Source organism: Suncus etruscus, chromosome 6 (assembly GCF_024139225.1).
Source record: "Suncus etruscus isolate mSunEtr1 chromosome 6, mSunEtr1.pri.cur, whole genome shotgun sequence".
Classification (NCBI taxonomy): Eukaryota; Metazoa; Chordata; class Mammalia; order Eulipotyphla; family Soricidae; genus Suncus; species Suncus etruscus.
In genome coordinates this window covers 9,887,840-9,901,375 of record NC_064853.1, presented here as the reverse complement: position 1 = coordinate 9,901,375, position 13,536 = coordinate 9,887,840, and positions in this window count along the sequence as shown.

Here is a 13,536-nt window from a genome sequence, read left to right as displayed (position 1 = left end):
CCATACAAGGTTCTGAGGTTCAAACCCACGTAGGCTGCATGCAAGCCAAAATAAACCCTATTCCCTTATTACCCTCCCCCAAATAGTTCTTAATGACCTTGTATCTAGGTATAAGTGAGAATAAATCATTTTTTTGTTTTGTTTTGTTTTGGGGGGAGGGTACACCTGGTGTCACTCAGGGGTTACTCCTGGCTATCCAGTCAGAAATTGCTCCTGGCTTGGGAGACTATATGGGATCCCGGGGATACAACTGAGGTCCTGCTGGGATCAGCCACATGCAAGGCAAATGCCATACCGCTGCACTATCACTCCAGTCCGATGGGAGTATATCACTTTTATCAACCTAAGCCCATTAAAAAGACAAAACACATACCTATCTCTGTGTGATACCTAATGAAACTTGTAATGTTCATTCATTTATTCCTGCATTAATTCAATAAACACTTATTTACTTTGTACCAAGCATTTTACCAGAAACTGGGAAAAGAAGTAAAAAATTGTCTCTTTTAAAGACCACAGGCTCAGGATCTTTAGGGGATTCAGACAATAATAAAAGCAATATATTGCTACTATGGTAGCTTGCACAGCTTGAGGGTGCATGCTGCTGGGTGTGGGATGGAGGTTATTAAAGCTCAGTGGCTGATAGGCCAACTGATCCAGGAGTACTGACAAGATAATAGAAGGTGGGAGAGAAATAAAAGAAATTAAGTCTTTGTTGTATATATATTTTAAAACCTCTTTGTTTTATTTTTTATATTTTTGCCTTTATTTATTTATTTTTTATGTTTGGGCCACACCCGGTGACACTCAGGGGTTACTCCTGGCTATGCTCTCAGAAATCGCTCCTGGCTTGGGGCACTATATGGGACACCAGAGGATCCAACCACAGTCTGTTCTAGGTCAGTGTGTGCAAGGCAAACACCCTACCGCTGAGTTGCACTATTGCTCCGTCCCCTAAAACCTCTTATTTTAATCCAAAACTCTTCTGCAACCCATTCACAACTCAAGATGTTCCTGGCAGCAGAATGATGTGAGAAAACTTTAGGCAAAGGAGAAAGAAGATGAGAGAGTGAAGAGAGAGTAAGAGAGAGGAGAGAGAAAAAGAGAGGAGAGGAGGAGCGAAGAGGAGGAGAGAGAACAGATGAGGAGGAAAGAGGAAAGAGATCAGAGAAAGAGAGGGAGAGAAGGAAAAGAGGAGAGCGAGGAAAGAAGAGAAAGAGGAGCAAAGAAAAAAATAGATGAAAAGAGATGAGAGAGGTGAGAGGAGAGAGAGAGAGAAGAGAAGAGAAGAGAAGAGAAGAGAAGAGAAGAGAAGAGAAGAGAAGAGAAGAGAAGAGAAGAGAAGAGAAGAGAAGAGAAGAGAAGAGAAGAAAATATGTCTGCTCAGAGGCAGGCAGGGAAGAGGGTGGGGGAGTGCAGGAGGGAAACGGGGTGCACTGGTGAAGGGCGTTGGACATTATATGACTGAAACTCAATCATGAACTTTGTAACTGTGGGAGGAAAAAGCACAACTGTCTTATGAACAACCTTGTAAGCCATGGTCTTTAAATAAAGTAATTTTTAAAAATAAAAACAACAACAGAGAAATGAGGTAGAAGAAGAGAAAAAGCCATGGATAAAGGAGAGAGAGAGGGGGGGAGAGAGAGAGGAGAGAGAGAGGGGGGGAGAGAGAGGAGAGAGAGGAGAGAGAGAGAAAGAGAAGAGAGAGAGAGAGAGAGAGAGAGAGAGAGAGAGAGAGAGAGAGAGAGAGAGAGAGAGAGAGAGAGAGAGAGAGAGAGAGAGAGAGAGAGAGAGAGAGAGAGCCAGGGAACCAGTTAGAGCCTCCTGAGATTTCACTTCACTTGGCAGTGTGACATTGTCTTTTGATCGGGTTTGGAAAATTATACCCTTGCTTAGGAGTTGGTTGTCATTTTTGATTTTCTGTTAAGGAAGCTGACAGTTGAAAGACTGCTGAACTTTCCTGAGTTTCTGCACTGTCACCCGCTTTCCTTCTCTTGCAGCCTCTGCCTCCCTTAGACTGAAAGGAACAGCCACTGTCATGGGTGATGAGGATTCCCTTATAACTAGCCTGAAAATTAAACACAAAGGCCACTGTGGATCAGAAATTGATGCTAAAAAAGGAGCAGCTAGTTGTTAGTGACCGAATTTGCATTTATTCCTCAACATCAGGTTATAACCAAGAAGAGGGACACCAAAATATAGAGGTTGTCAGATGAGTTTCATGACTTTTTTTTTTAAGTTGAAATTGCTGGCTCATGTGGCAGCTAGATTCTAGTGGTCTGTAATGGTCTGTGAGGGTTTTCTTTTTGCTTTTTAAATAAATCTGTTCATTAAAATTATAAAAAAAATTGGTAAAGCTTTTCAACACTGAATAAACTTTCTAGATATTAACAGGGAAACTATTAGAGTAATGGGCTGAGTGATGCACTGAGGATCAGCACACACTGTGCCTATGCAGATACAGACAGCTTGATTACATGACATTTATAGTATTGGAACCGTCCTGTAAATCTCAACCTAGTAACTAACTGCCCAGTTATCCAAGGGCAGTTACCAAGAGAACTATTGTCTTCGGAGAGTTGGTACTTCTCCCTCCTACACAAACAGTCATTGATGGAGCATTGAACTTATGAAGTGAGATCTGGAAGTTGATTCTAGAAAACATTTAGAATCGTGATGGTTCTGGGAAAATGGGAGCATGGATTTCCAGTCCTTTCTTTTAGTTTTTTCCCCCTCTTGGTCCTGCACCATCTGAGATTGTCTTGTTTTTAAATTTTCTCTGCCTGGGCTTTTTATAGTAATCTCATGACAAACTAAGTATTGTTTTTCTCTTCTTTCTATTCTTGTTGACTTGCATATTGTCTAAGGCAAACCTTATCTTCTTAGGACACTATAGTCCTCTCACAATTACCCTTTTCTCTCTCTCTCTTTATATCTACCCCCTGTCTCTACATATACACATATATACTTTCTCTCTTTCTCTCCACACACACACATGCACACACACACACACACACACACACACACACACACACACACACTCCTTGGATTTGAAGCAGTTTTTCTTCTACTCTGTCTTAGCACCCTATAGAAAACATCCTTGTGAGGTTTTGAATTGCTTGGAATTTTCACTTTCTGATTTTCTTGTCTGAGATTTTAGAGTCTGCAGCATTTTTCTTCTTCACTCTGATTTCATTGATTCCCATCTTCCTGCCTTGAACTGATTCTAGTGAGGTTTATTGATGCAACTGGAAGTGAATCAAGACATTAGATAAATTACTCTTCTTATTAAGTAACCCTTTGGCCATGCGAGCACTTTTATTTTTTCCTAGAAAAATACTTGGTTACAGAACAAGAAAAAAAATACCACTGAAAAACTTACTTAAATGAGGGATCCTGTCAATTTTGAAGATTCCTAATTTCAGGAAAATGTGAATTATCTTCCTATTTTTATAACTTAATGGCAATTTATATCAAATTACAAATTAATGGTTAGTTATAAATTCTATTAAACAAAATATTGTTTTCAAAGACAGTAAAATGCTCGACTACATGCAAATATAATGACTGGCATATAGTAAAATCCTGCATAAAGATTCATATATGTATCTTTTACCATCTTTATTGCCAGGAGTCTTTGAAATGTAGTTTTCCCAATGAATATTACATAAAATGCACACAACTCACATTCCAATCATTCTTTATTGATTGGCACCATTGTGTTGCGATTTAGCAACTGTTCTATGCCTCTCTGTACCCTTTCAATTTGTGAATATGTTTTGCACAAACACATATTAGAACATTAAATTATGCAACCAGCTTCAGAGAAGGCTTCTGGAAAATATGAGCATATGCGATGTAAAAACAGAAAGGTAAAAATTAGCATCTCAAAAGTTCTAAGCAAATGTAAAGGATTTAAAAGATGGACTGTGTCTAAGTAAAGGCATATAGAATGGGAGGAAGTCAATCTTCAGTACAGGTGTTTCATTGTTAAGTCAAATGTTTTTATGCTACATTATCCTCATCCAGATTTCTATTATTTAACAAAGCCCAAAGCCTGCTAAGCCAGTGCAGATGGACTGACTAGCTTTTCTGATTGTAAGCAACTGTATAAAGCAGCATGATGCCCAAAAATATTTTTGTCCATTGATTCTTTTGGGAGAGAGTTGTGGGGGGGGGAGTGTAGTTATGTTTATCAAGCACAAATGCAAAGGTACAATCTTTGAAACAGAGGAAAGGGACATGATGAAGAATACCCAATACTATTTTCTTGAAGACAACAAAAAACTGCAGTTTGAAGAGGAAGAATTCAAATGAAAAGAGCTAGCAGAGAAGCTGTGCCATGGAAACTTCTGGATGCTTCCTGAAAGAAATCTTCTTCACAAACCCTAAAAAAGAAGACAAAGGATCATCTGTAGACATCTAATGAAAAATTTAGAAAGGGGAATAATTTAGCTTTTTCAAGAGGCATACAGGTTTCCAAGCTTACTTCCATCTAAAATGAGAGAATAATAATAAAAAAAAAAAGAATAAAACTTTGAGTGAAGGTCTTTGGGGGAAAGACTTATAAGACATTGATGTTTGGATATTATTTTTCTAGATAAAGGTTCTGTTGTTAGCTTCTCAATATATAGTGGTTGAAGTAGTTGTTTCTCTGGATGTTTTTTTTATAGTTTTATAATTCACAGGAAAAGTTGATTGGCATCCTTGCATTCCCACAGAATTCTGTTTATGATACAGAATGATCAAATACAAGTTTAAAAGTAAACTTTTTACAATTTAAAAAGTAAAGTTTGGAGCTGGAGCAATAGTGCAGAAGTGGGGCATTTGCCTTGCATGCGGCTAACCCAGGATGGACCTCGGTTCGATCCCCTGGCATCCAATATGTTCCCCAAGCCAAAAACGATTTCTGAGCATATAGCCAGTGTCACTGGGTCTGTCCCCCCCCCCAAAAAAAAACAAAAACAAAGTAAATTTTTGCATCTTCTCATAATATAGGCTCATAAAGATAGTATCAAGATATAATATTTGGAATTTATACTGGTAGGAATAGGTTATGGAAACGAATAAAATGAAAAATAACATGGAAAAAATAACAGAAATGGAGCAGGCTACTAAAATCTACACAGAATTTGCATTCTCATACAAAAATGACAAACTAGTAGAGAAAAAGAAAAACAGCAACCTCATTAAAAAGGTATGTCTTAAGGGGCTGGAGCAGTGGCACCGAGCAGTAAGACATCTGCTTTGCTTGCGCTAGCCTAGGATAGACAGCCGTTCGATCCCCTGGCGTCCCATATGGGCCCCCAAGCCAGAAGCGATTTCTAAACTCATAGCCAGGAATAATCCCTGAGCGTCACTGGGTGTGGGCCCCCCAAACAAGCAAACAAAAGGTAATCTTTGGGGTCGAGTGATAGCACAGCAGTAGAGTGCTTGCATTGCTTGCATGCAGCTGACCTGTGAGGGACTTGGGTTTGATCCCCGGCCTCCCATATATACCCCCAACCCTGCGAGGAGCTACTTCTGAGCACTTCCAAGTATGGTCCAAACCCCCCCCCCCCGCAAAAAGAAAAGTATCCCAAAACATTAAATACTAGGAAATAACATAATGAAGGATATGAAAGGCTTATACATCAAAAAGTTTAAGTCACTATTAAAAGAAGGACACCAGAAAAATAATTCTCTTAACTCCAAGAATATTCTAATATTCTTTGCCAGAAAACTAATGTCAAAGTGATCTTACTCAATGCATTACATTGAGTATGCATTACATTACAGGTTAAGTACAATCCACATTTGAATATTAATAAAATTTTTCAAGGACTTAGAACAAATTACTAAACTTTGGGATCAAAAATGGGATTAGCCCATTTTTACTAGTGTTGAACTCATTCCTAGTTTAGCCCATAAAATACATAAGTAGCTAGGGATTCATTATTTAATGAATTACAATATATATCACCCAAGAGTAGCTTTTCAAATACGGCTTCCTGGGTACTATCTCAGATGTACACAGCGAGAAATTCTAGGAAAGAACTTTCAATTCTGTAATTAAGTATACTTTAAATATATATGTATATATTAAATTAAAAATATATAAATATATATTATAGTATATAATATTATATATATATATATTTTTTTTTTTTGGTAGCTCTGGTACATGAGGTCCCTGGAAGAGCATTTGAACATTAGCTGAGAGTGATTGGGAGGAGTCTGTGTACTTTGTGCTAATGGGAGTCCCTTCTTGCCCACAGGCACAATTCTGACAGTCATTATAGGTATAATCAGTGATTCTGCTGATTGTAGTTGTTCCTCTCTCTAGTTATGCCCCAGATGTGTTATAATTCAAAACAAAATTCCATTTCAAGTATTTGGAGGGAAGGTATTATTGTGCACTGAACTGAATGCTTACTTAAAAATGTTACCCCTATTTCTTTCCAACATTTAAAATGATGGATTGATCAACTATTTATAACTATAGAATTTTTAGTAGTCCTAGAACATTGGTGGTGAAATGAAACATGTGGTGACTCTGATACACACACACACACACACACACACACACACACACACACACGCGCATGCATGCCTCTCTTTTAGTAGTATTCTACCGAGACATTGACAAAAAGTGTTTGTGTGGTTATTTGTGCGCATATTTAAGTATATGCTTTGTTTCCCATGAAATCAAAGCATCCTGGCTGAGAAGTCCTGCTATTAGGATTATATCATAAAAGCTGTAAAAACAATCTAAGGTAAATTGCCATTTTGTAAACTCCACACTTTGAATTATTCAGCTGTGGTTACTATGGAACCGCAAGTCTTGTTCACTTTGCAGAGGAAAATTCTAATGGCCCCCCAGTGTCCCCCGATTGTGGAAGAGCTCATTAAAGGCAAAGTACTGCTTTCCCTGTTTTAGACATCCCAGCCAACTGCAGAAAGGCCACATCAGGGATTTAGGTATTAGGTTAGACCTTTCTTTTGGCAAAGCTTGCACTTTCGGATGGGGCTTATTCTCTGAAGTGTTAAGATGCCTCCTTGCTGGCAATATTTATTATGCTTAGGTTAGCTCAATCCTAGGAACCTGACATTTTGGACTAATTAAACTAGCTTTAGAATTCTTTGTTGGACGTGATGAGTGAATCACCATTTGTTTACTGTAGTCGTTCACATCTATAATTTAGTGTAGAATTTCTAAGGAAGGACTATTCAACTTACCAAATAATTTTGATAAAATGGACAAATTGTGCAATTCAAATAAGGAGTAAATGTGAACCAAGTTCTAACTCTGGACTTTAGATTTTTATTATTAAATTAGTATGTTTGATCTGGATTTAAAGGCATATAAACCCTTGATTGCTACCTAATTGTTCTTTATGAATTATTCCAGAAGGGGGAGAAAATTGTGTTGTTTACTTTTGGGGTCAGAACTGTGGTGGTGCTCAAAACTTACATCTGGTTCTACACACAGGGATCATTTCTGGCAGACTTAGGGGTTCTTGGACTCAAACTGAGTAGGCTACATGCTAAGTAAAGCCCCTACCCAATGTACTATCACTCTAGCCCCATGAAGAAAATATTTTTAGCAAGTTGTACTCATCCCAATATTGGTGTCAAGAATTTGGATCCCTCTAAATAAACACAGCTCTGCCTGCCTACTTCATTCAGATTTATAAGATGATCTAATATTGCACAGGAAATGGTTTTGTGGTTCCCAAGCTCCATCACCCATATAAATTGAAAGGGGAGCAAGCCATCTTGAAACATAGATGATTGATTTTCTCAAAAGCTGGCACAGGAGGGGTAAGAGCAGAGAGATAGCACAGTGGGTAGACTGCTTGCTTTGCCTGAGGCTAATCTGGGTTTCATTCAAAGCAACCCATATGGTTCCCTGAGCTTGCCAGGAAGGACTCCTGGGTGCTGAGTCAGAAGTAACCTGTGATTACCACCAGGTATGGACACAATTAAGATAACAAAATAAAGAAAAAAAAAGGAAGGAGAAAGGAAGGAGAGAAAGAAAGATAGAAGAAGGCAAGAGAGATAGAAGGAAAGAAAGAAAGAAAGAAGAAAGAATGAAAGAAGGAGAAAGGAAGGAAATAAGAAAATAAGGAAAGAAGGAAAGGAGGAATGAAGGAATAAAGAAAGAATAAAGAAAGAAAGGAAAGAAGGAAGGGAGGGAGGAAGGCAGGCAGGAAGGAAGGAAGGAGGGAGGGAGGGAAGGAAGGATGGAAGGAAAGAAGGAAAGAAGGAAGGAAGGAAGGAAGGAAGGAAGGAAGGAAGGAAGGAAGGAAGGAAGGAAGGAAGGAAGGAAGGAAGGAAGGATATTTTTTTGTCATATTAGGGATGGAATATAGGTCTCATGTATGCTGGGCATATACTTTATCACTGAACCACATCCTTGGCTTCTGCCAATTTAACCAAGAAATATTTATACTTAACCAATCAGAGGTTGAGGCAATCAATGTCAGTTAACTTTTCAGGTTCACAAAATAAGCTAGTGGTAAATTAATCGAGCAATAGATCCAATGACTTTTTTTAATTTGCTTGTAATATCAAATAATTTTTATCAACCTGAGAAATATTAGAGATAATTTAGCTCAGTTATATTTTAACCTGAAATTTGTTGCTTGACAAACCAAAGCAGGGAAAATGGATGGGCAAGAAATAGATCATCTTTGCCACACCAGATCTATTCCTACTTTTGTCCTCCTTTTGATCCCCAAATATTGCTGTTTTGTCAGGAATTATTTGGCTTGAAAGGGTGTGCAAATCCTCTGGCCTTTGAAAAGTCAGAGGAAGGAGGAGAGAATTCAGGAGGTAGGTGAAGGTGAATAGAAAGAGTAAGAACAAGGAATCATCTGAAAGCAAACGGTAGCTAGTTACAATTGTGTCCAGAATTGCCAAAAATATTCAGTAAAGATATCCTGAATTTCTTCAGGAAGGTTGAAAGCCTCAGTTAGTGAAGAAAATTGCATTATTTCAAAAAAACCTGAATGTATTATTATACTTCCCTCCTCTGGATTTTACTGCCTCAACTTTGACCTTTTCATATGCAAAAGCAGCTGCTTAAAAGCCTGGGAGGTTCTTTCCCAGTGACTTCTCTGTGTGTGAGAGCTGCTTTTTACTCTGGCAGCCCTTGACAAGGTTTCCTCCTAAATGTGTAGCTCCTCAGAAGTGTTGGGGTACTTTAGTTGAAGTGACCAGTGCTCTCAAAGCATTTTCCAGTTCTCAAGGGAAAGGTGACAGGGTGGGAAACGAACAAGCGCCTGAATTTGTCTGTGGTAGTAGATTATCTATAGAAGTGAGTCTTAAATTTGTCTGTGTAGAAAAAAATTTAGTAAATTGTTGTTATAAAACATGTGTCCTTGGACCTTGATCTTGGTGTGTGTGTGTGTGTGTGTGTGTGTGTGTGTGTGTGTGTGTGTGTGTGCTGCTAGGGAATAAATCTAGGACCTATCTATGCAAAGCAAGTACTGCTGAACTACTTTCCTGGCCATAACCTAGAGTTTTAAATTTAGAAAGTCTGGATTTAGAAATTTATGCTGAACAAGGCTTTGATGCCAACGGATGAGGTAACACCCAACCAAGGAGGATGGAGGATTCCCTGAGTGGCTTTTGTACAGTAGGGAAAGGAGATGTGAGATATGGCAGCCAGAGTTCTATAGCTCCTCTTTTTGCACCTTGGTCCCACTGAGCTCAGGCAATCTAGGACTGGCCTTAGATTTACCTGGGATTGGCACTGGGCAGTTTCAGACTGATGGGAGACTAAGCTGGGCACTGGGCAGCTTCAGGGCACTGATCTCACATCTCATCTCAGCTAAGACCACATTTGAGTTCCACATATTTTTGCCCAGTGTGGGAAATAATCCCTCTCACTGGATTTCTCCCGAAATTTTTCAGGAAATCTCAGCCTTCGATCCCAGGCTTGCAGCGAGAAAATGATCTTTGCAAGAAAGAAAATCAGTCCTAAATTTTACCCAGGAATTCCAGATCCATTATGTTCACCCTCCCCCTCAAAAAATCAAGAATGGAATGAAGCAATTTTATTTGAGAAGTGTGTTAAGACAAGGAAGAAATAAGAAAGAAAGAAAGAAAGAAAGAAAGAAAGAAAGAAAGAAAGAAAGAAAGAAAGAAAGAAAGAAAGAAAGAAAGAAAGAAAGAAAGAAAGAAAGAAAGAAAGGAAGGAAGGAAGGAAGGAAGGAAAGAAGGAAGGAAGGAAGGAAGGAAGGAAGGAAGGAAGGAAGGAAGGAAGGAAGGAAGGAAGGAAGGAAGGAAGGAAAGAAGGAAGGAAGGAAGGAAGGAAGGAAGAAAGGAAGGAAGGAAGGAAGGAGAAAGAAAAAGAAAGAAAGAAAGAAAAGAAAGAAAGGAAAGAAAGGAGGAAAAAGAAAAAATAATAAATAAACAAAATAAATACAATAATAAATATAAGAAATTAATGTTTATTTGTTTGATAAATAACTTATCAAATAATTAAATTTATTTTATATTTTAATTTTATGTGTATGTATTTATATTTAATAAATAAAGTTGTTAAATATTCTATTAATATTTAGTAATAATTAAATTTATCAAGTAATTAAATAATAAATATAAATCATTTATTAAGGAAAGAGTAAAAGAAAGTGCATGCTCGAGAGAGAGAAAATGGGTTTCTCCAAAACAGAAAAAACAAGTCCATGTTTCAAGTAGAGTTGTGTCAAGTATAAAGTACAGAGCTCAGGCAGAGATGCTGGCAAAAGTGCCCTAAGTGATCAAGTTCATATCTCACAGAGAGGTAGTAAAAGCATCCCCTCTTCTCTGCCAAATTAATTCATATTCTATTTTCCCAAACTACTACAAAAGCCTGTTGGTATAGGTTGATCATCAGAGGAATTTCCCTGAGCTGTTACTGTTTTGACCATATGAACATGGCTTTTGTTCCATCTGTGGAATCTTTCCTCTCAGTAAATCCAACCATACTCTGGACCTGGAGTTCTGCATCTCTATGCTTTTTCTGGACTCTTCAGGCAGGGGTCTTACATTTCAAAGACCTTTTAATTGTTTGCGTTTGTTGCTTTGTTTGAGGGGCCATGCCCTAAAGTGCTCAGGAGACTAAATCTGAATTGGTCACATGCATCTTAGCTGCTGAATTATTTATCCAGTTTCTAGTTTTCATGCCTTTTCTTGAGGTTAGTTTAAGTTTCTGACTTTGTTTTTTTCAAGATACATTCCCAGTTTCTTTATCCCTCTGCATGCTTCAGCCCCACGTGTAATTTGATTACCAGGTCTTTTTTTTTTTTTTTTTTTTGGTTTTTGGGCCACACCCGGCAGTGCTCAGGGGTAACCCCTGGCTGTCTGCTCAGAAATAGCTCCTGGCAGGCACAGGGGACCATATGGGACACCGGGATTCGAACCAACCATCTTAGGTCCTGGATCAGCTGCTTGCAAGGCAAACACCACTGTGCTATCTCTCCGGGCCCTGATTACCAGGTCTTGGGCTTTGAGAAATATTTACTTGGGTTCTTGCTTAAAATGTGCTCCTGATCACCAGCCTAGGTTCACCAAGGAACTGATATAACCATCAGATTCTAGATTTCATCCCTAATCCTCCAAATCAGAGTCTGTGAACAAGATTATTATAATTCCTAGTCTTTGTATTTTCATAGCTTTGGAGGCTGAGCATTCATGATCAAAGTTTCAGTGAGTTTGTTTGCTTTCTAAGACCTGAGTTCTCAGTTCCTATCCTTGGCTGGCCATAGACCACCTTTTTGCTATCTTTGAACTTAATCTTTCCCTTTTGTGCATATCTCTGGTGTACCTACATCTGTATATCTTCTGAGCAGACTGCATTAATATCAATCCTCAGAGCTTCATTTTTAACTCAATTAGCTCTTGAAAGGTTCTACATTAAATCATATTCTTGGTAATTGGAGTTTGAGCTTCATCGAAAGGATCATGTGTGTATATGTGGGAGGAAGATCATATTGTAGTCACCCACAAACTTGGTGATAAAGGGTCTCCCCAATATATGGCACATGGTTAAATCTTAACTGAAGACATTTAAGACCTTGTAGATTTACGTGAATTTTTTTCCTCTGCTTTCAGTATCTAGAAGAATTTAGATAGGGAGTCTTGCTTATAATGAAATTTTTTGACCTCACTCTATGCAGGGGAAATATCTAATTATTGAATATTTGTTTGTCCTATAGCCCCATGAATTACCTTTCATTTTTTGGAGTCCCTAGATCCCTATTTTATTATTTGGCTCAAGACAAGGCATGTAAGTTTGTTTTTAATGCGACTCTCTAAGAATCTTTATGTTTATCTAGATTCACTGATGTCAATTTGAGTATTACAGCTAAAAGACATTGAGAATAGAGAAAGATTTTCTTCTTTCTATTAAAAATGAAACATATCCTATATACGGGTTTTCTATTGAGAAAATGCAGCGAATTTCAGAAACATAGATCAATTGTGGGCCTGGAGTCCATAGGTTTATTCTTTATTATGGGTTCTCCATCTTGGTAAATGGTACTATTCTGCATTTAATTTGTTTAAGGAAATGATCTTGGAATCTGATACTCCCTTTCCCTTATTATAACAATTCTCCCTACTATATATGCCTTTGCTATCTCCTAATTACAAGTAATTTTTATTTTACCTCATTGTCTTTGAAGTACACCAAAAATGTTATGCTGCTACTCTACTCATCACCTCCTCATCTCTCACCATATTTAACACATTCTTACCACGCATTTTACTAGTATTTTAACTTTTGCCTGGGTCTAGTAGTCCATTATTAGTAATAATGCTTGCTATAAAGTAAACATTTTATCACATTTTTCTGGTTAAAAATAATCCATCCAAAGCTTGCTTTGTTTTAGAGAAAAATGCTATCTCTTTGTGATGTACTGCAAAGTCAACTTATGATTTAGAAATTATTTCTTTCTGAATCCATTCTCTACTTGCTATTACATATATTTTCAATATTAAAATTACTTTGTTATTATATTATATCAAATTAAACTTTTTTAATGTGACTCATGTCTGAGTCTTTTCAAATGCTATACTCTTGACTTTGAATTCTTGTTTTCTTCTTGCTTTTGTTTCTTGTTCTTCATTTAACTTTTTGTTATCTTTCTACTATGAGTCCATATATTTTTCTCCCTAAATTGTCTAGCACAGCACTTTATTTTCAGGGTTTCTAACAGGCTACCTATTATAGTGAAAGCTAATTTACTCATTTATTTCTTATAATGGGCTGACAAGTTTTTGAGGGAGAGGATTATGTGCCACTTAAAACTATCTTTTGTGCCTGTTCATTGTATTATAAATAGCTTTAATATATAAACATTGACAAAACTATTGGAAGATTTCTTGTTTATTCGAAATCTAAAAGTATAGGAAGTGAAACATCTACATTGCCAATACAAATAATTACCACTAATGTGACATACTTAATGGATCCCTTATAATTGCAAAGAAACTTGGAAATATTTGGTTTTCCCCTAAAGAAATTGAGTGTGTGGTTTGAAGGGACAAAGTGACAGTTTCTAA